Genomic DNA, 25,705 nt, shown 5'->3' with positions numbered 1-25,705 from the left:
GCGGTGCCCAGAATTGGACACAATACTCCAGTTGTGGATTATTGTGAAGTTTCCTTCAAGCACCTTGAAGTTTTGCAAGAGACCATTGGGCTCCCAATTAAAAGGCTCTGCCGCGGTGAAGGATCTCTCTGAGAGAAGGAAATGAGGCCCGTTATCTCCAGTTCCTATTTATTTGAGCATTGAACAAAACTGTAAAAAATGGCGCCGTGAGCAGGATTCCAATGTTTCACCGAAAGACCCTGTCGAGTTTTAGATGTAACGGCTTAACCACTCGGCCATCACAAGCAGCGAGTGCTGGTAATGCATGGCTGTAAATCAGAATGCGCAAGGTACTCAGAGGAGATTTGTGAAATTAGATGTTGTTTCACACAGGTTTCCAACTGGACACAGAGAGCCCGATGCTATGCAAACGTTGCTTTTCACTGGTAGAATTTGCACTCACCACGCGAGGGAACAGGGTTCGTATTCCCGACCAATTCAGGAGCATTTTTATTCTGCACCTCTGAGATCGCCTGAATTGGGATAAATTCACCTCAAGTTTCAATCTGCACACCGCCGTGAGGCATTTTACTCTCTCCGTGTGTGTTGCGTCGACAAACCGGCTGCATTTTGGCCATTGGACCTCAAACATGCTCGAGGATTAAATCAATCCTGCTTTCTGCAACGCTGAAAAGATGTGAGAAAGAAATGATTGAATCTTCACTGGAAATAGTGAAACAGGAGGGTTCTGGGATTTGAACTGGGGACCTCTCGCATATCAATCAGTGAAACGCCCAAAATGAAAACCATAATCCGAGAACAAGGAGCAGTCAGTAACACAACCGGACAACCAGTTAAAATATCCCTGCGACCCACAACCGATCGCCCATTCATTCAGACCGCTTCTGTCCATCGAATCATAGAATGGTTACAGCACAGAAGGAGGCTGTTCGGCTCATCGAGCCCGTGGCGGCTTTATATAAGAGCAAACCAATTAGTCCCATTCCGCAGCCCTTTCCCGGTGCTCTGTATTTTTCCCCTTCAAATTCCTTTTTTGAGTCACAATTGAATCTGCTTCCACCATCCTTTCAAGCAGCGCATTCCAGATCAGAACTACTCGCTGCGTCATTAAGTTTTTCCTCCTATCGCCTTTGGTTCTTTTGCAATCACCTCAAATCTGTGTCCTCTGGTTCCCGACCATTCCGCCATTTAAAACAGCTTCTCTTTGTTTACTTTATCTAAACCCTTCATGACTTTGAACACTTCTATCAAATCTCCTCTGAACCTTCTCTGCTCCAAGGCGAACAACCCTAGCACGAGGCAAATGCGGTCAATTAGCTTCAATTAATTTAATTTATTTCATCATTAAACGGACCTTTAAAGACAGGCCCTGTTTTGTGGAAGTGTGAGCTAGTGGTTTAAATCTCTGGTTTCAATGTCTGGGGCGTTTCTCGATTCGAATTTTATCACTGACAGAATTTCTACAAATATCCATTTTGACCTGTTCGCAGAAAACCCGATTGCAGTGCGATGGAGAAGAGGATGTGAAAGAAGCTGAAAGTGAAAGTGCAGATATTAGTTTCATCACGGGGACAGGACACGTTTCCACAGGTAAGGACATCTCACCTTAAGATTCTTTCCAGCAGAGTGGGACAGGTGATCAGAGTGACCGGGCTCCAGCGGCGCAATCAATCCTTATTTGAGTCACAGGCTCGGGAAATGCCGGGGTTTTTAATTCGAATCTCAGCAAGATCAATCAATCCTTTTCCTTCTGAACATTTCGACCTGAGTTGAAGGAACAATTGATGTGTTCCAAAATTCATTTAATTATCTGAATTGCCATGTGGTTCCTCCGGACTTCGCGGTTGCAAGAGCAGATGAGATGTTTAGTGTTACTTGTTTACAGGAGGGAGGCTGCGGCTTTAGAGACACAAACTATGACTTTGATCCATCAACAAATCGTGGGATTTAACTGGAGCTTTAAACCAGGGCCGGAGGCCGCTCAGCCAAGATACTTTCCATCCAACACTTCAGGAGCTAGTTTTACAGGAATAGAATTACTGCAAGGAAGAATTCTACCCCTGAAGCACCAATGCTCGCTCGGCAGCAGGATGCATGTGTCCAGTTGGAAACCTGTCTGAAGGAACATGCAGTCTGACAGAGCCGGAAGTCCAGCAGATTGACTTTCGGTCTGAGCAGATGATGAGTCTCCTTCTTGAGAGAGTTTCGCCAATCCAGCTCAGAGTGGTTTAAGAATCATAAATTCGGATGGGACTGGAGCCACTTGTGTAAGATGAAGTGTCGGGGGCAGTTTCACATCCTTGACGGACATTAATGATCCTGTTGCGGTTTTGGTGCAAAATTTCACTTCCCAGCTCCCGAACTAAAATCCAACGCCGTTGCAACTCGAATCCACAGCCTTTGAATGGCTTATCAAACAAAACAAGGAGAAGTCCAACACACTCGCCATTGCACCACAGGGTCAGTTGCTAAAAAAAACCTGATTAAAAAGAAAGACGTGTTTCTCCGGTCCAGGGGCAAAGTGAGAATGGATGTTATTCAAAAAACTGTCCCCTCGAATCTGTCTTTATATATTTTTTTGTAAGCTTCGATTTTAAAAGTTATAAAAAGCCAAAATAAATAAAGTAAATTATAAGAATCGAATCCGTGATTAAGGCGTTATAACACACTCGAAGCAACTGAGTTGACAGGCTGTACTGACGGTCCATTCGACATTTTAATTAATTTCTGTACCTTTCCGCTAGTTGGTCGCGCTTTCTGTCCTTGGACCCCGAAATCTCTCTGCTCCTCCACAGTTCCCAGTTTCTCACCTTTTAGAAAACATTCTGATTTATCTGTCTTAGATTGAAAGTGGATGACCTCGCTCTCCCCCACATTGAACTATATTTGCCGCAGTTTTGCCCACTCACTGAATTTATCAATTCCCACTTTTCAACTTCCTGCTTCAATCTTCATAACTTATTGCGTCACCAGAAGGCTGCGTGTTCAAATCACGGGGTAACCGTTACTTTTCGAGCTGATCAGATTCTGGATCGTTCCGGGATGAATATTGTATCTGCTTTTTGTCAATAAACAGAACATTGCTCTAAAGTCTGCTTCCCTGGTTCTGAAATTTCAGGAAGGCGTCTCATTCCGCCCTCGACTTTGATTTTGACCTGCGGTTGAAACTTTTGCAAAGATGGAAAATAATCCCCAAATCGCTCCACCTGAATCTTAAACGCTTTGGGAAGAAGTTCAGTGCAAACAGTTAGGAATTTAAAGGCACCTCAATGACCTGCACTTTCTTGGAATGAGTTTTGTTCGCCATTGCAATCGACCGTGAAATCGCTCCCGGCTTTCATCTCACTGAAGTGAAGAGTGTGACCGCGTTGCATCTGTCAGAGTGTAAGTGACGAGTTTGGGGTCGGTATGGGTCGTTTCCAACTTTTGAAATCTCACCAAGCAGCAGAGAAAAATAATCTTGGAATCAAATTGTCCCAGTCAGTGATGAATTGAAGTGAATATCGCTCCAAGCAGATCTGGACAACTCGCAGCGCAGCCGCACAGGAGTTCCAAATCCACCTTCTCGCCACTCGGCAATCGCATGAACTGAACTTTACTCTGACCCAGTGTCACCGCGCTGAAATCGAGGATGTCTCGGCCACACTTTTTCTGAATATCATGGTTACTGGTTTAAGAGTGAAAACTGCCGTCCGCTTCACTGTAAGTGCAAGAGACATCTTTGTAAACACCGAGTCGTGTCACAGACCTGCTCGTCGGACCTGCTCATTTCATCTCATCTCATTTTCAGCAAACCTGAATATTACTGGAATAGAGAATGGCGAATCACAGCTCGATCAATCAATCCTCTCGACCACGAGGGGACTGAGTCTCCCAACATGCAGGTGTTTAATGGCAAGGTGAGTTTAATGTTCAGGAATAATAGAGCACAGATTTTCACTCGTGCAAACTTCACACACTTTATTTTGGAAAAGTAAACTGATAATAGAGAGAGGTTATATTGATCTCTGCAACCTGAATTTTTAGCTCGTTGAATCAGCGGTTCAATTACAAACGTGTGCTGTCTCTGTGGCGCAATCGGTTAGCGCGTTCGGTTGTTAACCGAAAAGTTGGTGGTTCGAGCCCACCCAGGGACGGTAGGGTAACTTTTATCTTCATGGTCTCGCATTTCCTGGTTTCTGATGGTTGTTTTGGCTGCAAAACAAATGCCCGGTTTCGATGGCCAGCTGAGCACGGCCGATCTTCCACCATTTCACCTGTGATTGGCTTCGGGGAAATCTGAATTATTCTTGACACACAAGGTCCGAAAGTAGCAGGAGAGCCGCTTCACTCTGACATGGATATTTCTGCAGTGAGCGACACCAGACTGTTTCCACAATGAATGTCAGTCCCTTTTATTTTGGAAACGCAAAATTGTATTCACGTTCGGATGGGTTTCAGTTGATTTGTGAGAGATCATGAAAGGATCCTGCAGCGCTGCCTTGGATAATAACAACAGTTCTAAGCCGCATTTCAGTCGCGGCAACAAATCCTTCCATCCGAGTATCTGCACCCTTAAATCCGAGTATTTGCACCCTCACACCGGAATATCTGCACCCTTACACCGGAGTATCTGCACCTTCAAATCCGAGAATCTGCACCTTTCCAGCAGAGTATCTGCACCCTCACACCGGAGTATCTGCACCCTCACACTGGAATATCTGCACCTTTACACCGGAGTATCTGCACACTCACACTCGAGTATCTGCACCGCAACACCGGGGTATCTGCGCCCTGACAACCATTAACTCATCAACTGTCCCCAATCATCTTTATCAGCGTCAGGAGCCCAAAACAAAACCCAACAGTGAAGAAATTGGCTTTATGATTCTTCACTAATGTACGGACACATTTTTATTTACGGTACTTTAAGGGAGATTTGTGGAAAGTGGCCGCTGATACTCAGAAACTACTGCTTGTTGCTTTTTTTTTCCCAGCGGGCTCGTTGGTCTTGGGGTATGATTCTCGCTTTGGGTTTGTTGTTTGAAATGTGTGAGAAATCCAGGATTCAAATCCCGGATGAACTCTCATTTTTTCCCCCCCGACTTTTGATCTTGAGCTGCTGTTCAAACTGGCAGCGTGTTTGGAGGTATCTCAATGATCTCACGTCCTCTGAATGCATTCCGCTTTCAATTGCAATTGACCTTGAAACCGCTCTCGGATTTCATCTCACTGAAGCAGAATGTGGCCGCTTTTTATCTGTCAGCGTGGAGGTGACGAGGTTGTGGTTGATAACCGCGGGCACACCTGTCCGGACATTGGTATTCAGAATGTACAAAATGCTGTCTCAAATAATCTGTTGTCATCCAGGGAGCTCTAGTTTTCCATGCCCTTTCTTTCCCCTGGTAAGAATGTATCCAGTCTGTACCCGAAATATCTCCTCACTCAAAGCCTCCCATTGCTCATTTACTGTTTTACCTGCCAATTTTTGATTCCAATTCACCTGGACCCGATCCCTTTTCAACTCCCTGAAATTCGCTCTTCCCAGTTGAGTGTTTTCATACTTGATTTTTCCTTGCATTGTCCATAACTACACTAAACCTACTGCAAATGCTCCCCCACTGAATCATGCTCCACTTGCCCCACTTCTTTCCCCTAAATAAATCCAACACTGCTTCCTTCCTCGTTGGGCTGAAAACATACGGATTAAGAAATTTCTCTTGTACACATTTCAGGAATTGCTCGCCCTCTTTGACTTTTACACTGCTATATCCCAGTCTCTATTCGGATAAATGAAGTCCCCTGTTATAACGACTCTAAAATTATTGCATCTTTCTGCAATTTACCTGCCAATTTGCTCCTCTATCTCCTTCCCACTATTTGGTCGCCTGTAGAATGCATCCAGCAGCGTAATAGCTCCTCAATTGTTCCTTAATTCTAACCAAAAATATTCTGCCTTTGAACCCTTAAGCATTGCGACCCTTTCTACCGCTGTAACAGTATTTTTGATCAATAGTGCCTGCTCCCCTCTACCCCCTCCCCCCACTTTTTTCCCTGCCTTTCCTGAATACGTTGTACCCAGGAATATTTAAGTGGCCATTCCTCCACTTGTTTGAGCCAGGTCTCCATTACTGACACTATGACATAATCCGATGTTACCACTTGTGTCTGCAGCTCACCAACCTTATTTACCGAGTGTGTTAAACACAACATCAGGGCATAAGGGTAGGACAAGTTACAATGCCCAATTAAATGTTCTATACACTAATGTACGTAGCATAAGAAATAAAACAAGTGAATTAGAAGCGTTAATTCAGCTTATAGTGCATGACGTCGTGCTCATCATTGAGACCTGACTACAAACTGGGCATGACTGGGAGGTAAATATTTCAGGTTATAAGCCGTTTAGAAAGGATAGGGACATTGGAAAAGGCGGTGGAGTAGCGATATTGAGGAGGGATACTATTACTGCATAAGAAAGAAGACATATCAGTAAAGGTGAGCACGCAGTAGAAAGGCTTTGCGTAGAAATTAGTAACAGAATAGAATGCAAGACTTTGGTGGGAGTTGTTCATAGACTTCCGGAAGCAGTGAAAAAGTAACAGGATACACAGAAGCGGACAGGATGTTAGGGGTCTGGAACTCACTGTTTGAAAGGGTGGTCGAGGCAGAAAACCTCAACTCATTTAAAATGTACTTGGATGTGCATTTGAAGTGCCGTAATCTACAGGGCTATGGACCAAGTGTTGGAAAGTGGGATTAAGTTGGATAGCTCTTTTTCGGCCGGCACAGACACGATAGGCCGAATGGCTTCCTTCTATTCTGTAACTTTCTCTGATTCTATATGTGTGAAGGGATTCGCTCAGTCATCACACGTGCTGAGACACCAGCGAGCTCACAAGTGACTGCAGGGTTCGGCATCTGCTGTCAATCATATCCAGGACTGAACCATGTTCATTCTGACATTTGGGGTTTGTTTCTGCTGATGTTAATAACCCCGATAACTGGGCTGGAGTTTAATATTCTGGATACCTGTTAAATAAATCAGCTTTGTTTTTAACACCTTGTTGTAGATTTTGGTCTTTCCCACGTGAGTGTTTAGCATCACCTGACTGGAGCTCAGAAAGAATAATCTGGGGGGAGGATCGTCCGATGGGAACAGAACTTCAGCCTGGACACAATCCTTCACGGCCACAGTGAGAGGGGAAAACGGCACTTTGGTCTTTCCCGTCTCTCTTCACTGATAGCAAAGTCGCCGTCCGGCGTCCAGTCTAAAAATGACTGTGGTAATTATTCTATGAAGATTTAACCTGTTTGTGTGACATTCCTGAGTCTTCCATTTAAGGCAGGCGTTTACTGATTTAAAATAAACCCCCTTAAAATAAATGGGCTCTGAATTGTGATTTCCGTGAAGCCAATGTTCCATTCCTTTTTATGATTCATGTGCCTGCTCTCTGACCACAGGGGATATGGTGGAATATCAGCCCTGCTCAGCCAGCTATGATCACGATACATTTTCTTGCAGACCAAACACACATTGAAACCCTGGAACTTTGAGGCGATGAATCCTTCGGGTAAATGAAATAAGGGTTCGAACCATCAAACTTTCTCGCTAAGTGATCGCACCAGCGAAACATGCGAAGAGATCACCTGCTAAACCAATAATTCACTGAGCTAAACTTTAAGATTGCAGCCACCAATAAAACAGCTGTCTACTGTCAGTTTACTTCTCCAAAATGAACGTGTGAAGCTTGCAGGAGTGAAAATCCAACGAGCTGGTCTTCACTCTTAAACCAGCAACTGTGAAGTTAAGAGAAACGTGCCGGAGAAATACTCGATTTCAGCGCGGTGACACAAGGCCAGTGTAAAGGTCAGTTAATATGATCGCTGAGTGGCGAGAGGGTGGATTTGAAATTCCTGAGCGACCGCACTGTGCATTTCCCAGATCTGCTTGTTGCACTAATCCCTTCAAATCTTGCAGGGACAATACGATTGTCATTTTCTTATCCCTGAGGCTTGGTGAAATTTTTAAAATTGAAAGAGACCAATATCAAAGCAAACCTCGTCAGTGACATGCTCACAGAGACAAAGCGGCCAGATTCTGCTTCAGTGAGATGAAAGACCAAAGCGGTTTCAAGGTCGAATGCAATTGCAAGCAAAGCTCGTTCAATGAAAGTGTCGGTCATTGACGTGCCTTGAAAGGTAGTGATTGTTTGAACTGAACTTCTTCCGAAAGCGTTTGAGATTGAGGTGGAGTGATTTGGGGACTTCTTTTCCCTCTTTGCAAAAGTCTGAACCGCAACTAAAGATAAAAATTCTAAGGCTAAATTGGGGATTCTCCGGAATATGAACCTCGAATCGTGAATTATACCCCGACCTCAACGAGCCCAGAAACAAGAACGTGTCCTTGCATTAAGATGTTACGTTTACATTCTATGAGAGGCCTGTCTGTCAAATAAAAGGGCATTTTGAAGAGATATTCTGAGAAGTTCCGTATTGGACCCTGAACAAAGTACGAAGTACAAACACCGCACGATGTTTTTGCTGGTCAAATTCACTGCACATCATAAATTCCACAAAAGCACCACGGGGAGTTGAATCTAGGACCGGAGTTCTTTAACTAACTAAGCCACGGAGCCAATCCACAGGAACGCTTCTCACTTCCTCTCATTAATATCTATGCTACACGTCATATTCTGTTGGGGGTTCAGACTGTTTTTTTCTTTGTCAATTTCGTAGAAACATAGAAAATAAGAGCAAGAGTAGATCATTCGGCACTTCGGGCCTGCTCCGCCATTCAAAATGATCATGGCTGATCGTCTAACTCAGTACCCTGTTCCCGCTTTTTCCTCATATCCCTTGAGCATTAAGAAATATATCTATCTCCTTCTTGAATACATCTAATGACTTGGCCACCACTGTCTTCTATGGTAGAGAATTCCACAGGTTCACCAAACGCAGTGAAGAAATTTCTCCTCATCTCGGTTCTAAATGACATACCCCGTATCCTGAGACTGTGACCCCTGGTTCTGGACTCCCCAGCCAACGGGAACATCCTCCCTGCATCTAGTCGGTCTAGTCCTGTTGGAATTTTATATGTTTCGATGAGACCACCCCTCATTCTTCTAAACTCTAGTGAATATAGGCCGAGTCGACTCAATCTCTCCTCATACGTCCATACGTCATCCTGCCATCCCAGGACCCAGTCTGGTAAAACTTCGTTGCACTCCCTCCATGGCAAGGACATCCTTCCTCAGATAAGGAGACCAAAACTGCACACAATACTCCAGATGTGGTCTCACCATGGCCCTGTACAACTGCAGTAAGACATCCATATTCCTGTACTCAAATCCTCTTGCAATGAACGCCAACATACCATTCGCCTTCCGAACTGCTTGCTGCACCTGAATGCTCGCTTTCAGCGACTGGTGTACAAGGACACCCAGGTCTCGTTACACCTCCCCATTTTCCCAATCTATCACCATTCAGATAATAATCTGCATTTCTGTTTTTACAACCAAAGTGGATAACCTCATTTATACACGTTATACTGCATCTGCCATGTTCTTGCCCACTCTCCCAACTTGTCTAAATCACATTGGAGCCTTTTTGCATCCTCTTCACAGCTCACATTCCACCCCAGCTTTGTGTCATCTGCAAACTTGGAAATGTTACATTCCGTTCCCTCATCCAAAATCATTGACATATATTGTGAATAGCTGGGGCCCAAGCACTGATCCCTGCGGTACCCCTCTGGTCACTGCCTGCCACCCGGGAAAAGAATCATTTATTCGTACTCTTTCCTGTCGGTCAACCAATTCTCAATCCATGCCAGTGTCTTTGCCCAATCCCATGTGCTTTAATTTTGCACACGAACCTCTTGTGTGGGACCTTATCAAAAGACTTCTGAAAATCCAAGTACACCGCATCCACTAGTTCGCCCCTATCTATTCTTCAAGTTACCTCTAAATACTCCAGTAGATTTGTTAAGCATGATTTCCCTTTCATAAACCCATGCTGACTTTGTCCAATCCCATTAATGCCTTCCAAGTGTTCTGTCATCGCATCTTTTAAAATAGACTCGAGCATTTTCTCCACGACTGATGTTAGGCTAACTGGTCTTTAATGCCCTGTTTTTTCTTCCTCGTTTTTTAACTAGTAGGGTTACATTTGACACCCTCCAATCTGTAGGAACTGTTAGAGTCTGTAGAATTTTGGAAGATCACCACCAATGCATCACTATTTCAAGGGCCACTTCGTTTAGTACTCTGGGATGTAGATTATCAGGCCGTGGGGATTTGTCAGCCTTTAGCCCCATTAATTTCCCGAGCACTTTTTCTTTACAACTCATAATGGTTTCCTTCAGTTTCTCCCTCAGTAGAGCCTTACTTCCCTCACATTTCTGGAAGGTTGTTTGTGTCATCCTTTGAAGACAGAACCAAAGTATTTGTTTAATTGTTCTCCATTTCTTTGTTCTGCATTTGACTACAAGGGACCTACATTTGTCTTCACTATTTTTTTTCTCTTAACATTCATAGAAACTTTTACAATCAGTTTTTATGTTCCCAGCTAGTTTACTCATTCTACTTTCCACCTCTGAGTCCTCCTTTGCTGAATTCTAAACATTTTTAATAACAGCAAAAATGAAGCCGATTGAAACGGTATCTGCCGTGTCCCATGTGGAGAGAATGAGAAGGTTGAATCGGGAGGGACGAGATATCTGGCAACGCTCACGGTTTTCTTTCACACAGCTCAGTGTTGTGTCTGTTTATATAACTGAATTTCTTGAACTGGAGATAAGAGGTTGCACTTTGAACTTTTCATCACCCATTGTGAAAAATAGAACACAAAACGCCCAATGTGTGGTTTAAACCCACGACCTTGAAATTAGGAATTTCGTGCTTTAACGACTGAGCAAGCCGGGCCAGCGGCAGGGCTCCTTCCCATCCTATTATTGCAGAGAGGCAGGTGGTGATTTTGCTGTAGGGGTTCAGTTTGTCCGACAATCCCAAGGTGGCTGAATCTGAACACCCACTTTTCATTCTAGAGTCAGTCTGATGCCTTTTACCAGTCGTCCAGCCCCGCGCTCAGCAGGAGAGGAAATTCGGGACAGGAGAAGACTAATCAGCCCCTCGAACCTGCTGTCTCATTCAATTGGAGCATGAGGTGATCAGCAATTCATCTCTGTTTCCCCGCCTTGGACACATATCCCTTGGTAACCGAAACGGAAAAAGATCGATCAATATCAGATTTGAAAATTTGATTTGAGCCACAATCCACATCCTTTGGGACGAGAGAGTTCCGGCTTCCGGCCGTATTTTGTTTGTTAAAGTGATTCCTGATTTCTTGCCTGATTTGTCCAGCTCCAATTTCATTTTGGATTCGGACAACAGAGAGAGAGAAAAAGGCCGCCTTAACCGGAGATTGATCCTTTAACGATCTCTCACAAATCAACTGAAACCAGTCGGAATGTGAATACCATTTCACTTTTCCAAAATAAAGGGAGTGACATTCATTGTGGAAACAGTCTCATGTCGCTCACTGCAGAAATATCCATGTCAGTGTGAAGGAGCTCGCTTGCAACCTTGGAACCTTCTCTGTCAAGAAGTATTCCGACTTCGTTCAAGCTAATCTCGATTTTTTTGGATATTTTTCCGATGCCTTTTATCCAACCGCAGAATAAATGGTGGAAAATCAGGCGCACTCAGCGGGCAATGTTTCCGGTCCATTTTCTGGCAGATGAGACACACATTCGAACCGAAGAAATGCGAAACAATGAATGTTAACGTAAAATGTCGCTTCAGCGTCTCCGGGTGGGTTCAAACCACCAACTTTTCAGTTAATAAACGAACGCGCGAGCTAATTGCGTTACAGACCCGGAGCTTGCAGTTGCTCAAGGACTAATTCATCGAGCTAAAGCTTCAGGTTGCCGCGCTCAATGCAACAGCTTTCTTCCAATCAGTTTACTTTTCCAAATTAAAGGGTGTGCAGCTTGCACGAGTGAAAATTTGTGCTGTATTATTTCTGAAAATTAAAGTCACCTTGCCATTAAACACCTGTAATTTGAAAGACTCAGTCCCCTCGGAGTCGAGAGGATTGATTATTGAGCTGTGATTCGCCATTCTCTGTTCCAGTAATATTCAGGTTTGCTGAAAATGAGATGAGATTATATGAGCAGGACAAACCAGCAGGTCTGTGACACTACACGGTGTCCAAAAAGTTGTCTCTTGCACTTACAGTGAAGCGGACGACAATTTTCATTCTTTAATCAGTAATTATTATGTTAAGAAAAAATGTGGCCGAGAAATACTCGATTTCAGCGCGGTGACACGGGCCAGAGTAAAGTTCAGTTCATGCGATTGCCGAGTGGTGAGAGGGTGGATTTGGAACTCCTGTGCGGCTGCACTGCACATTGTCCAGATCTGCTTGGAGCGATATTCCCTTCAATTCATCACTTACAGGGACAGTTTGATTCTAATTTTCTTTTCCACTGTGCTTGCTGAGATTTCAAAAATAAAGGCGACCCGTGCTTACCCCAAACTCGTCACCAACACGTTGACCGATACAAGGCCGTCACACTCTTCACTTCAGTGAGATGAAAGCGGAGAGTGATTTCACGGTCGAATGCAATGGCGAACAAATCTCATTCAATGAAAGTGCAGGTCATTGAGGTACCTTTAAAATCCTGATTGTTTGAACTGAACTTCTTCCCAAAGCGTTTGAGATTCTCGTGGAGTGATTTGGGGACATCTTTTCCCTCTTTACAAAAGTTTCAACCGCAGGTCAAGATCAAAAGTCGAGGGCAGAATGAGACGCCTTCCTGAAATTTGAGAACTCGGGAAGCAGACTTTACAGCAAGGTTCTGTTTATTGTGAAAAAGCAAATAAAACATTCATTCCGGAACGATACAGAATCCTATCAGCTCTAAAGGCAACGGTTAACCCGTGTTTTGAACACGCAGCCTTCTGGTGACGCAGGGAGTAACGCAGATGATAGCAGGAAATTGAAAAGTGGGAATTGATAGATTAAGTGTGTGGACAAAACTGTGGCAAATATAGTTCAATGTGGGGGAGACCGAGGTTATACACTTTAAATCTAAGAAAGATAAATCAGAGTATTTTCCAAATGGTGAGAAACTCGGTGCTGTGGAGGAGCAGAGAGATTTAGGGGTCAAAGTACAGAAATCGCTGCAGGTACAAAAATTAATTAAACAGCCTAATGTGACGTTGGTACGGCCGGTTAACTCGTTCGCAAAGAGTATACTGTAACATAATGATCACGGACTCGATTCTTGTAATTTACTTTATTTATTTCGCGTTTTTATAACTTTTGAAATCGAAGCTTTAAAAAGAAAATCCACAGATAAATTCACGGGGACCGTTTTTGAATTACATCCGTTGTAACTTTGCCCCTGGGCAGGATAAACACGTCTTTCTTTTTATTTGTCTTTCTCCAATTTGCAGATAAACGTTTGACTCGCGGCTTGATCCCATTAATGATCATCAGCAGCAACAGACAGACAGAGCGGGTCTGACCGCCCCGAGATGTGGAAACTGGATCAGTTTCGGACAAATCAAATAGTCACCTGGCACCGAGAGAGACAAAACCAAGAGAAAAAGGCAGAAGGTAACAGTGAAATAACAGCCAAATACAAACGATATAAATATTTCCCATCCTTGATGTCTCTCCATTCAATCCCCAATCCGACAGTGGCGGGAATTAAATTTCACTGCAAATAAATCCGAGAATCGAAGCAAGGAAGAAGAAAGTAAACAACCAAAAACTGGATTGAACCAAGGATCTTGAGATCTTCAGTCTAACGCTCTCCCAACTGAGCTATTTCGGCTCTGTACCCAACGATTACTTTGTGTTATTGTCGTGGAAGAAAATATAACCCCAGGAGGAATTGCCCCTCCTGTTCATTCCACAATTCATATATCGACATCGTACTCGTAGAGATACACCCACAGTTCATATATAAACATCGTTGTCATACGTAAACTACCAAAGTTTATAAATCAACAGCGCACTCATACATTCACACCCAGTTTATGGGAGGAAGATCGGTCCCGACCGCCGATTGAGCTCACAGAGGCGGAAGCTGCAGCGACCGATCAAACTCTTGATCTCATCCTGAACACAGACCGGTAGATCCACCTGTGAAGTTACACCGCACTTTGATAGCAGGGACGGTAATTGGTTCTGAGAAGGTATCAGGGCGTCTAATCGCTTCTTAGTGGCGATCCATTGGGGCAAGGGCATCTCAGAGAGGGGAAGGTACTATCAGAGGGCATCAGAGAGTGTAAGGGGGCTCAGAGAGAGGAAGGGACAGTCAGATGGCATCAGAGAGTGTTTTAAGATCTGAGAGAGGGGAAGGACTGCCGAGTATGGGAGAGTGTAAGGGGGTTCAGGGCGCATCTGTGAAAGGGGCACTCAGTAGCTATCAGAGCAGGTGAATGGCGCTGACAAGGTTCAACGTGGATCATGGACTCTCTGAGACTATCGGAGAAGGTAAGAGACAGAGCGTATCAGCGATGATAAGGAGCACAGGGAGAATCAAATCGGGTAAGGGGGGATCAGGAGGTATCAGAGAGGCGAATTGTTCCAGCGTTGGCATCTCCTAAATATTACATTTTCTGACCTTCAACATTTTTAATAACAACAAAAAGTGAATCCAATTGAACCGGTAACCTGTCCGTGTCCCATGTGGAGGGAACGAGAAGGTAGAATCGATAGGGAGTGGATATTTGGCAACGCTCACGGTTTCCTTTCACACAGCTCAGGGTTGCGCCTGTTTCGAATTTGGAGACAAGAGGTTGCACTTTAAAAATTTTATCACCGAGTGTGAAAAGTAGAACACAAATCGCCCAACGTGGGGCTCGAACCCACGATCCTGAGATTAAGAGTCTCATGCTCTACCGACTGAGCTAGCCGGGCTGACTGCTGAAATTCTTCCCATCTTATCATTGCAGAGAGACAACTGTTGGCTTTGCTGCAGGAGTTCAGTTCGTTCCACAATCTCAGGGTATCGACTTCTGAACATCCGTTTTTTTCATTCTGGAGTTAGTCTGATGTCTTTTACCATTCGTCCAGCTCCGCGCTGAGCAGTATCGGAACATCGGGACAAGAGAAGGCCATTCAGCCCCTCGAACCTGCTGCCCCATTCAATTGGATCATGAGTTGATCTGCAATTCATCTCTGTTTCTCCGTCTTGGACTCATATTCCTTGGTACCCGAATCGAAAAACGATCTGTCAATATCAGACTTCAAATTATGAATTGAACCACAATCCACATCCTTTGGGATGAGAGAGTTCCAGCTTTCGGCCGTATTTTGTTTGCTAAAGTGATTCCTGATTTCTTGCATGATTCGTCCAGCTCCAATTTCATTTTGGATTCGGCCAACAGAGAGAGAGAAAAAGGCCGTCTGCACCGGAGATTGATCCTTTAGCGATCTCTCACAAATCAACTGAAACCAGTCGGAATGTGAATACCATTTCACTTTTCCAAAATAAAGGGAGTGAAATTCATTGTGGAAACAGTCTGATGTCGCTCACTGCAGAAATATCCATGTCAGTGTGAAGGAGCTCGCTTGCAACCTTCGAACCTTCTCTGTCAAGAAGTATTCCGACTTCGTTCAAGCCAACCTCGTTTTTTTGGATATTTTTCATATGCCTGTTATCCAACCGCAGAATAAATGGTGGAAAATCAGACGCACTCAGCTGGCAATGCTTGCGGTACATTTTCTGGCAGACAAGACACACATTCGAACCCAAGAATTTGCGAGACAATGAACGTTAAGGTAAAAGGTTGCCTTCGTGTCCTCTAACGACCAACTTTTCAGTTCGCAGCGAAACGCGCTAACCAATTGCGCCACAGAAACAGAACTTGCAAATGTTCAAGGACTAATTCATTGAGCTGACGCTTCAGGTTTCCGCACTCAATGTAACAGCTTTCTTCCAATCAGTTTACTTTTCCAAAATAAAATGTGTGCAGCTTGCACGAGTCAAAATCTGTGCTGTATAATTTCTGAAAATTAAACTCACCTTGCCATTAAACACCTGTATGTTGAAAGACTCAGTCCGCTCGTGGAAGAGAGGATTGATTTTTGAGCTGTGATTCGCCATTCTCTGATCCAGTAATATTCAGGTTTGCGGAAAATGAGATGAGATGAAATGAGCAGGACAAACTAGCAGGTCTGTGACACTGCACGGTGTCTACAAAGTTGTCTCTTGCACTTGCAGTGAAGTGGACGACAATTTTCACTCTTAAACCAGTAATTATTATGTTAAGAAAAAATGTGGCCGTGAAAGACTCGATTTCAGCGCGGTGACACGGGCCAGAGTAAAGTTCAGTTCATGCGATTGCCGAGTGGCGAGAGGGTGGATTTGTAACTCCTGTGCGACTGCGCTGCACATTGTCCAGATCTGTTTGGAGCGATATTCCCTTCAATTCATCACTTACAGGGACAGTTTGATTCTAAGTTTCTTTTTCCCGGTGCTTGGTAAGATTTCAGAAATAAACGCGACCCGTGCTTAACCCAAACTCGTCACTAACACATTGACCGATTCAAGGCGGCCACACTCTCCACTTCAGCGAGATGAAAGCCGACAGCGATTTCACGTCGATTCCAATGGCGAAAAAAAGTCATTCAATGAAAGTGCAGGTCATTGAGGTGCCTTTAAATTCCTGATTGTTTACACAGAACTTCTTCCCAAAGCGTTTGAGATACACGTGGGGCGATTTGGGGACTTCTTCTCCCTCTTTGCAAAAGTTTCATCCGCAGCACAAGATCAAAAGTCGAGGGCAAAATGAAACGATTTGCTCAAATTTGAGATCCAGAGAACCAGAATATAGAGCAAGGTTCTGTTTATTGAGAAAAAGCAGATGAAACATTCATTCCGGAACGATACAGAACCCTATCAGCTCTAAAGGCAACGGTTACCCAGTGTTTTGAACACGCAGCCTTCTGGTGACGCAGGAAGTCACGCAGATGGTAGCAGGAAATTGAAAAGTGGGAATTGATAGATTAAGTGTGTGGACAAAACTGTGGCAAATAGTGTTCAATGTGGGGGAGACCGAGGTCATACACTTTAAATCTAAGAAAGATAAATCAGAGTATTTTCTAAATGGTGAGAAACTCGGTGCTGTGGAGGAGCAGAGAGATTTAGGGGTCCAAGTACAGAAATCGCTGCAGGTACAAAAATTAATTAAACAGCCTAATGTGCCGTTGGTACGACCGGTTAACTCGTTTGCAAAGAGTATACTGTAACATAATGATCACGGACTCGATTCTTGTAATTTACTTTATTTATTTCGCGTTTTTGTAACTTTTGAAATCGAAGCTTTAAAAAGAAAATCCACAGAAAAATTCACGGGGACCGTTTTTGAATTACATCCGTTGTAACTTTGCCCCTGGGCAGGATAAACACGTCTTTCTTTTGATTTGTCTTTCTCCAATTTGCAGATAAACGTTTAACTCGCGGCCTGTTCCCATTAATGATCATCAGCAGCAACAGACAGACAGAGCGGGTCTGACCGCCCCGAGATGTGGAAAATGGAACAGTTTCGGACAAATCAAATAGTCACCTGGCACCGAGAGAGACAAAACCAAGAGAAAAAGGCAGAAGGTAACAGTGAAATAACAGCCAAATACAAACAATATAAATAATTCCCATCCTTGACGTCTCTCTATTCAATCCCCAATCCTTCAGTGGCGGGAATTAAATTTCACTGCAAATGAATCCGAGAATCGAAGCAAGGACGAAGAAAGTAAACAAACAAAAACTGCCGAAACTCGGGATTGAACCAAGGACCTTCAGATCTTCAGTCTAACGCTCTCCCAACTGAGCTATTTCGGCTCTGTACCCAACCATTACTTTGTGTTATTGTCGTGGAAGAAAATATAACCCCAGGAGGAATTGCCCCTCCTGTTCATTCCACAATTCATATATAAACATCGTACTCGTAGAGATACACCCACAGTTCATATATAAACATCGTTGTCATACGTAAACTACCAAAGTTTATAAATCAACAGCGCACTCATACATCCACACCCAGTTTGTGGGAGGAAGATCGGTACCGACCGCCGATAGAGCTCTCAGAGGCGGAAGCAGCAGCGACCGATCAAACTCTTGATCTCATCCTTAACACAGACCGGTAGATCCACCTGTGAAGTTACACCGCACTTTGATAGCAGGGACGGTAATTGCTTCTGAGAAGGCCTCAGGGCGTCTAATCGCTTCTTAGTGGCGATCCATTGTGGCAAGGGCATCTCAGAGAGGGGAAGGTACTATCAGAGGGCATCAGAGAGTGTAAGGGGGCTCAAAGAGGAGAGCGGGCAGTCAGATGGCATCAGAGAGTGTTTTAAGATCTGAGAGAGGGGAAGGACTGCCGAGTATGGGAGAGTGTAAGGCGGCTCAGGGCGCATCTGTGTAAGGGGCAATCAATAGGTATCAGAGCAGGTGAATGGCGCTGACAAGGTTCAAAGTGGATCATGGACTCTCTGAGGTTATCGGAGAAGGTAAGAGACAGAGCGTATCAGCGATGATAAGGAGCGCAGGGAGAATCAAATAGGGTAAGGGGATCAGGAGGTCTCAGAGAGGCGAATTGTTCCAGAGTTGGCATCTCCTAAATATTACATTTTCAGACCTTCAACATTTTTAATAACAGCAAAAAATGAATCCGATTGAACCGATAACATGTCCGTGTCCCATGTGGAGGGAACGAGGAGGTCGAATCGGGAGGGAGTGGATATTTGGCAACGCTCACGGTTTCCTTTCACGCAGCTCAGGGTTGTGTCTGGTTCGAATCTGGAGACAAGAGGTTGCACTTTGAAACTTTTATCACACAGTGTGAAAAGTAGAACACAAATCGCCCAACGTGGGGCTCGAACCAACGACCCTGAGATTAAGAGTCTCATGCTCTCCCGACTGCGCTTGCCGTGCCGACTGCCGAAATTCTTCCCATCCTATTATTGCAGAGAGACAGCTGTTGGCTTTGCTGCAGGAGTTCAGTTCGTTCCACAATCTCAGGGTATCTGCTTCTGAACACCCGTTTTTTCATTCTGGAGCTCGTCTGATGTCTTTTACCATTCGTCCAGCCCCGCGCTGAGCAGTATCGGAACATCGGGACAAGAGAAGGCCATTCGGCCCCTCGAACCTGCTTCACCATTCAATTAGATCATGAGTTGATCTGCAATTCATCTCTGTTTCTCCGCCTTGGACTCATATTCCTTGGTACCCGAATCGAAAAACGATGTCTCAATATCAGATTTCAAATTATGAATTGAGCCACAATCATCATCCTTTGGGATGAGAGAGTTCCAGCTTTCGGCCGTATTTTGTTTGCAAAAGTGATTCCTGATTTCTTGCCTGATTAGTCCAGCTCCAATTTCATTTTGGATTCGGCCAACAAAGAGAGAGAAAAAGGCCGTCTTAACCGGAGATTGTCCTTTTACTATCTCTCACAAATCAACTGAAACCAGTCGGAATGTGAATACCATTTCACTTTTCCAAAATAAAGGGAGTGACATTCATTGTGGAAACAGTCTGATGTCGCTCACTGCAGAAATATCCATGTCAGTGTGATTCAGTCTGAAGGAGCTCGCCTGCAACCTTCGAACCTTCTCTGTCAAGAAGTATTCCGACTTCGTTCAAGCCAATCTCGGTTTTTTTGGATTTTTTCAGATGCCTTTTATCCAACCGCAGAATAAATGGTGGAAAATCAGACGCACTCAGCTGGCAATGTTTGCGGTACATTTTCTGGCAGACAAGACACACATTCGAACCCAAGAAATGCGAGACAATGAATGTTAAGGTAAAAGGTTGCTTTAGCGTCCTCTCGTGGGTTCGAACCACTAACTTTTCAGTTGGCAGCCGAACGCGCAAACAAATTGCGCCACAGAAACAGAGCTTGCAAAGGTTCAAGGACGAATTCATCGAGCTGAAGCTTCAGGTTGCCGCGCTCAATGTAACAGCTTTCTTCCAATCAGTTTACTTTTCCAAAATAGTGTGCAGCTTGCACGAGTGAAAATCTGTGCTGTATTATTTCTGAAAATTAAGCTCACCTTGCCATTAAACACCTGTATGTTGAAAGACTCAGTCCGCTCGTGGAAGAGAGGATTGATTTTTGAGCTGTGATTCGCCATTCTCTGTTCCAGTAATATTCAGGTTTGCTGAAAATGAGGTAAGATGAAATGAGCAGGACAAACCAGCAGATCTGTGACACTACACGGTGTCTACAAAGTTGTCTCTTGCCCTTACAGTTCAGCAGCCGACAATCTTCACTCTTGAACCAGTAATTATTATGTTAACAAAAAATGTGGCCGAGAAAGACTCGATTTCAGCGCGGTGACACGGGCCAGAGTAAAGTTCAGTTAATGCGATTGCCGAGTGGTGAGAGGTTGGATTTGTAACTCCTGTGCGGCTGCGCTGCGCATTGTCCAGATCTGTTTGGAGCGATATTCCCTTCAATTCATCACTTACAGGGACAGTTTGATTCTAAATTTCTTTTCCCCGGTGCTTGGTGAGATTTCAGAAATAAACGCGACCCGTGCTTAACCCAAACTCGTCACTAACACGTTGACCGATACAAGGCGGCCACACTCTCCACTTCAGTGAGATGAAAGCCGACAGCGATTTCACGTCGATTCCAATGGCGAAAAAAAGTCATTCAATGAAAGTGCAGGTCATTGAGGTGCCTTTAAATTCCTGATTGTTTCCACAGAACTTCTTCCCAAAGCGTTTGAGATACACGTGGGGCGATTTGAGGGCTTCTTCTCCCTCTTTGCAAAAGTTTCATCCGCAGCACAAGATCAAAGGTCGAGGGCAAAATGAAACGATTTGCTGAAATTTGAGAACCAGAGAACCAGAACACGCAGCCCTCTGGTCCCGCAGGAAGTAATGCAGATGGTAGCAGGAAATTGAATGGTGGGTATTGATAGATTAAGTGTGTGGACAAAACTGTGGGAAATAGAGTTCAATGTGGGGGAGACGGAGGTCAAACACTTTAAATCTAAGAAAGATAAATCAGAGTATTTTATAAATGGTGAGAAACTCGGTGCTGTGGAGGAGCAAAGAGATTTCGGGGTCCAAGTACAGAATTCGCTGCAGGTACAAAAATTAATTAAACAGCCGAATGTGCCGTTAGTAGGGCCGGTTAACTCATTTGCATCGAGTTTCCGGTGATGTCGTGATCATGGATTCGATTCTTGTAATTTACCTTAATTTATTTCATGTTTTTGCAACTTTTAAAATCGAAGCTTTGTAGAAATATCCACAGACAAATTCACGGGCCAGCTTTTTGAATCACATCCATTGTAACTTTACCTCTGGGCCGGAGAAACAAGTCTTTCTTTTTATTTGTTTTTCTGCGGTTTGCAGTTGAACGTTCAACTCGCGGCCTGTTCCCATTAATGATCATCAGCAGCAACAGACAGACAGAGCGAGTCTGAACGCCCCGAGATGTGGAAAAGTGATCAGTTTCGGACAAATGCATCAAATCAAATAGTCACCTGGCACCGAGAGAGAAAAAAGCAAGAGAAAAAGGCAGAAGGTAACAGATAATTAAAAATCAACTGCAGACGATATAAATATGTCCCATCCTTGATGCCTTTCTATTCCATCCCTAATCCTTCAGTGGCGGGTATCAAATTTCACTGTAAATAAATGCGAGAATCGAAGAAGAAACTCAATAACCAAAAACTGCCGAAACTCGGGATTGAAATAAGGACCTTGAGATCCATCAGTCTAACGCTCTCCCAACTGAGCTATTTCGGCCCCATGTATACGTTTTACTTTATGTCATTGTCTTAAAAAAAATAACCCCAGGAGGAATTGCCCCTCCTGTTGATTCCGCAATTGAAATAAACACATCGCATTCAGATATACAGAACCACAGTTCATATATAAACATCGCACTCATATATACACACCCACAGTTCATATATAAACATCGCACTCATATATACACACCCACAGTTCATATATAAACATCGCACTCATATATACACACCCACAGTTCAAATACAAACATCGCACTCATGTATACACACCCACAGTTCAAATATAAACATCACACTCATATATACACACCCACAGTTCATATATAAACATCACACTCATGTATAGACACCCACAGTTCAAATACAAACATCGCACTCATATATACACACCCACAGTTCAAATATAAACATCACACTCATATATACACACCCACAGTTCATATATAAACATCACACTCATATATACACACCCACAGTTCAAATACAAACATCGCACTCATATATACACACCCACAGTTCAAATACAAACATCGCACTCATATATACACACCCACAGTTCAAATATAAACATCACACTCATGTATAGACACCCACAGTTCAAATATAAACATCGCACTCATGTATAGACACCCACAGTTCAAATGTAAACATCGCACTCATGTATAGACACCCACAGTTCAAATGTAAACATCGCACTCATTTACAGACACGCACAGTTCATATATAAACATCGCACTCATAGATACACTCCCACTGTTCATATATAAACACCGCAATCATAATAAACAAGAAACTCATATATACCCATCCACAGTTCATATGTGAACATCACACTCATATCGACACTCCCACACTTTATAAAACAACAGCGCACTCCTACTGCACACCCACTTAATATCTACCCAATGTCCTGTTTATAGTTCTCACTAAAGTCTGAACACTGAAAGTTTAACTGTTTTCCAGATACTGTCCGCCCTGCTTTGTATTTTCAACGTTAAATTTGCTGAAGTCCGGCAAAGGGGGCGCGATATCGGTCCTGCCGGTGAATGCTGTTTCGACGAATCTGTCGGTGTCCAGGAGATCGGGGATTGGAAAGTTCTTGTGTCACACGAAGTATCTAAAAGGCCGATATACACATGAAGGTCATCAGCGCGGTGTCTACACCTCGTGCTGCAATGTTAGCGAGCCTGACATCAACTTAAAAGGCGGCTTGTTGCAAACACGGTTTCTTTTTGTACATAACTGAACCTAAAACATCCAAAATGCAATGTTTTCTTCGCTGCATCACAATAAACAATATCTTATTATAAAGTTTCGCTCATTGGTTCCTCAGTGTCAGAGGGAGAATTGTCTAAAACCCTTCATTTATTTCATTGTTCATTCAGAATCAGCCGACGGATTGACACAGAGATATAAACACAGCGAGAGATACAGAGTATCGCTGATCACAGCGATAGATACAGAGTATCCCTAAACAGAGCGTGAGATACAGAGTAACGGTAAACACAGCGAGAGATACAGAGTATCGGTAAACACAGCGAGAGATACAGAGTATCGGTAAACACAGCGAGAGATACAGAGTATCCCTAAACAGAGCGAGAGATGCAGAGTATCGGTAAACACAGCGAGAGATACAGAGAGATAAACACAACGAGAGATACAGAGTATCGGTAAACAAAGCGGGAGATACAGAGTATCGGTAAAAAAACCGAGAGATACAGAATATCGGGAAACACAACGAGAGATACAGAGTATCGTTAAACACAGCGAGAGATTCATATTATCGGTAAACACAGCAAGAGATACAGAGTATCGGTAAACACAGCGGGAGATACAGAGTATCGGTAAACATAGCGGGAGATCCAGAGTATCGGTAAACACAGCGAGAGATACAGAGTATCGGTAAACACAGCGAGAGATACAGAGCATCCCTAAACAGAGCGAGAGATACAGAGTATCGGTAAACACAGCGAAATAGACAAGAGAAATGGAAAAATACAAACTGTCTCAAACGTTCGCAGACAATGACAGGTTGATGCTCGGTGTCAGTCAGAGGAGCTGGGACGTTTGCAGCTTAATTTGTCTCCTTGGCGAAGCTGGGCAAATTGCCTCTTTCGTAACAAGTGGTCATCGGTTCGATTCACAGTGGAGCCGTTTTATTCTCCCTGATATTTACCTCATTTGTGGATTAAACGACAAAGTAACACAGGGCGGAATTTGTATTAATTCCGGAGCCAACAAGGAAAGGACTGCAGAACTGCAATGCGGAAGTGCTTGTTCTTTGTACAGACGGACCTCTCATTGAAGTAGCAAGCACTTTGAGCTTGACAAATTATTGAATTGTTGGAGCATAGAAGGAGGTCATTCGGCCCGTCGAGTCTGTACCGGCTCTTTGTAAGAGTATTCCAATTAGTCCCATTCCCATGCTCTTTCCCCGTAGCCCTGCAATATTTTCCCTTACACTATTTATCCAATTCCCTTTTGAAAGCCACGATTGAATTTGTTTGCAACACCCTTTCAGGCAGTGCATTCCAGATCAGAACTTCTCGCTGCTTATTCTTTTTTCCTCATGTCGCCTTTGGTTCTTTTGCCAATCACCTTAAATCTGTGTCCGCTGGTGCTTGAGCCTTCCGCCAATGGGAACACTTTCTCCATACTTACTTTATCGAATGCCGTCATGATTTTGAACACTTCCATCAAATCTCCTCTCAACCTTCTCTGTTCGAAGGAGAACAACCCCAGCTTCTCCAGGCTATTCGTGGAAATGAAGTCCCTCATCCCTGGAACCATTTCTGCACCTTCTTTTCTGCAGCTCTTCTGCACCGTCTCTAATTCCTTCAAATCCTTCCGAAACTGTGGTGCCCAGATGCTCCAGTTGTGGCCGAACCAGTGTTTTATAAAGGTTTAACATAACTTCCTTGTTTTTGTGCGCTACGCCTCTATTTATAAAGCCCAGGATCCAGTCTCCTTTTTAACTTCATTCTCAATCTGTCCTGCCACCTTCAAAGGTTTGTGCCCAGATCCCACCAGGTCGCTGTTCCTGCACCCCCTTCAGTATTGTAACATTTCGTTTATTTTGCCTCTCCTCGTTCTTCCTTTCAAAATATATCAGTTCGCACTTCTCTGCATTAAATTTCATTTGCCACGTGTCCACTCATTCCACCAGCCTGTCTATGTCCTCTTGAAGTCTATTACTATCCTCATCACTGTTTACTACACTTCTAACTTTTGAGTTATCTGCAATTTTTGAAATTGTGCCCTGTACACCCAAGTCCAAGTCATCATTATATGTCAAGAAATCAGTGGTCCTCGTACCGACCACTGGAGAACACCACTGTATATCTTCAAGAAACAACCGTTCAACACTACACTCTGTTTCCTGTCATTTAGCCAATTCGCATCCATGCTGCCACTGCCCCTACTTATTCCAATAGCTTCAATTTTGCTGACAAGCGTATTATATTACCTCAAGACTGGACTATTCCAATGGTCTCCTGGCTGGCCTCCCATCTTCCCCCCTTACATCCAATACTCCTCTGACCGTAACCTAACCCCGTTCTCCTATCTCCCCTGTGATCACTGACCTACATTGATTCCCAGTACGGGAAAGCCTCGATTTTAAAATTCTCATCCTTGTTTTCCAATCCCTCCATGGCTTCACCCCTCGCGATCTCTCTAACTTCCACCAGCCGTACATTTCTCCTCCTTGTTTTCAAATCCCTCCATGGCCTCGCCACTCCCTATCTCTGAAACCTACTACAGCCCACCAATTCCAATCCTTGTTTTCAAATCCCTCCATGGCCTCCCCCTCCCTATCTCTGTAACTTCCACCAGCCGTACATTTCTCCTTCTTGTTTTCAAATGTTTCCATGGCCTCGCCCCTCCCTATCTCTATCACCTCTTCCAGCCCTACAACCCTCCGAGATCTCTGTGCTCCTCC

General features: G+C 44.0%; 4 non-coding genes across 4 annotated transcripts; 1 reads left to right on the top strand and 3 right to left on the bottom strand.

Moving 5' to 3' along the window:
• The first annotated feature begins 4,062 nt into the window (after positions 1-4,062).
• On the top strand, positions 4,063-4,136 carry trnan-guu (transfer RNA asparagine (anticodon GUU)). The gene has a single exon. It is a non-coding gene; the product is annotated as a tRNA-Asn (tRNA).
• Positions 4,137-14,843: 10,707 nt separating this feature from the next.
• Positions 14,844-14,916, bottom strand: trnak-cuu (transfer RNA lysine (anticodon CUU)). Its single transcript has one exon. It is a non-coding gene; the product is annotated as a tRNA-Lys (tRNA).
• A 2,850-nt stretch (positions 14,917-17,766) lies between these two features.
• On the bottom strand, positions 17,767-17,839 carry trnaf-gaa (transfer RNA phenylalanine (anticodon GAA)). The gene has a single exon. It is a non-coding gene; the product is annotated as a tRNA-Phe (tRNA).
• Positions 17,840-21,686: 3,847 nt separating this feature from the next.
• Positions 21,687-21,760, bottom strand: trnai-gau (transfer RNA isoleucine (anticodon GAU)). The gene has a single exon. It is a non-coding gene; the product is annotated as a tRNA-Ile (tRNA).
• Positions 21,761-25,705: the final 3,945 nt, after the last annotated feature.

The sequence above is a fragment of the Heptranchias perlo genome, chromosome 20, assembly GCF_035084215.1.
Source record: "Heptranchias perlo isolate sHepPer1 chromosome 20, sHepPer1.hap1, whole genome shotgun sequence".
In the NCBI taxonomy this organism is placed as follows: domain Eukaryota; kingdom Metazoa; phylum Chordata; class Chondrichthyes; order Hexanchiformes; family Hexanchidae; genus Heptranchias; species Heptranchias perlo.
Note: the sequence above shows the minus strand (reverse complement) of the source record. Positions and strands in the feature narration are given on the sequence as shown.